This window comes from Atta colombica, unplaced genomic scaffold, assembly GCF_001594045.1.
Source record: "Atta colombica isolate Treedump-2 unplaced genomic scaffold, Acol1.0 scaffold220, whole genome shotgun sequence".
In the NCBI taxonomy this organism is placed as follows: Eukaryota; Metazoa; Arthropoda; class Insecta; order Hymenoptera; family Formicidae; genus Atta; species Atta colombica.
In genome coordinates, this window is record NW_017259317.1 from 472,266 (window position 1) to 472,862 (window position 597).

The following is a 597-nucleotide window of genomic DNA, read 5'->3' on the forward strand; positions in this document are numbered from 1 at the left end:
AGCGAATTGGATGCATTCACTGTGAATTGCATATAAAGCTGTCGTACACAAATTGACATAGAGATATGCATTTCAGTATCGGACTGTTTCTCATCCTAATGAAGTGGATTGCGATATTTACAAAGCACTGACGTTCTAATAATGAATTTGGAAATGGAGATAACTCAATTACGGATACTCAATTACGTAGTATAACTTCTATATACATACAGAAAAATATGGAAATACTAAGTACTCTATGCAAGCAATAATTACTTGATTTAAATATTTTAAAAGTTTATCCGCAAATCTATCATAAGTTAAGTATTAACCTTCTGCGAATTAGATGAAAAATCAATATGGATCATATGTAGGTATATCTGATACCCCATATTTCATCATAAATATATATGTAGGTATATCTGATACCCCATTTCATCATAAATATACTATAATTTAGTATGATTGGTAACAACGCATTCTTCAGTTGCACAAAACCGACAACACGCACGATACTTCTTAAAAAGTTATAGAAATTTTTTTTGTTTGGGTTTATCACACCTAATTCGCGGAGGGTTTTTATTTAAAACATATTCTAAATCCTAATATTTATATATA

The 597-nt window shown here is 29.6% G+C and overlaps 1 protein-coding gene across 1 annotated transcript in view; it reads right to left on the reverse strand.

The window, feature by feature from the left end:
- Positions 1-597, reverse strand: part of LOC108687922 (short neuropeptide F-like) — a 25,804-nt gene that overhangs the window by 15,323 nt on the left and 9,884 nt on the right. The gene's annotated exons all lie outside the window — the stretch shown is intronic.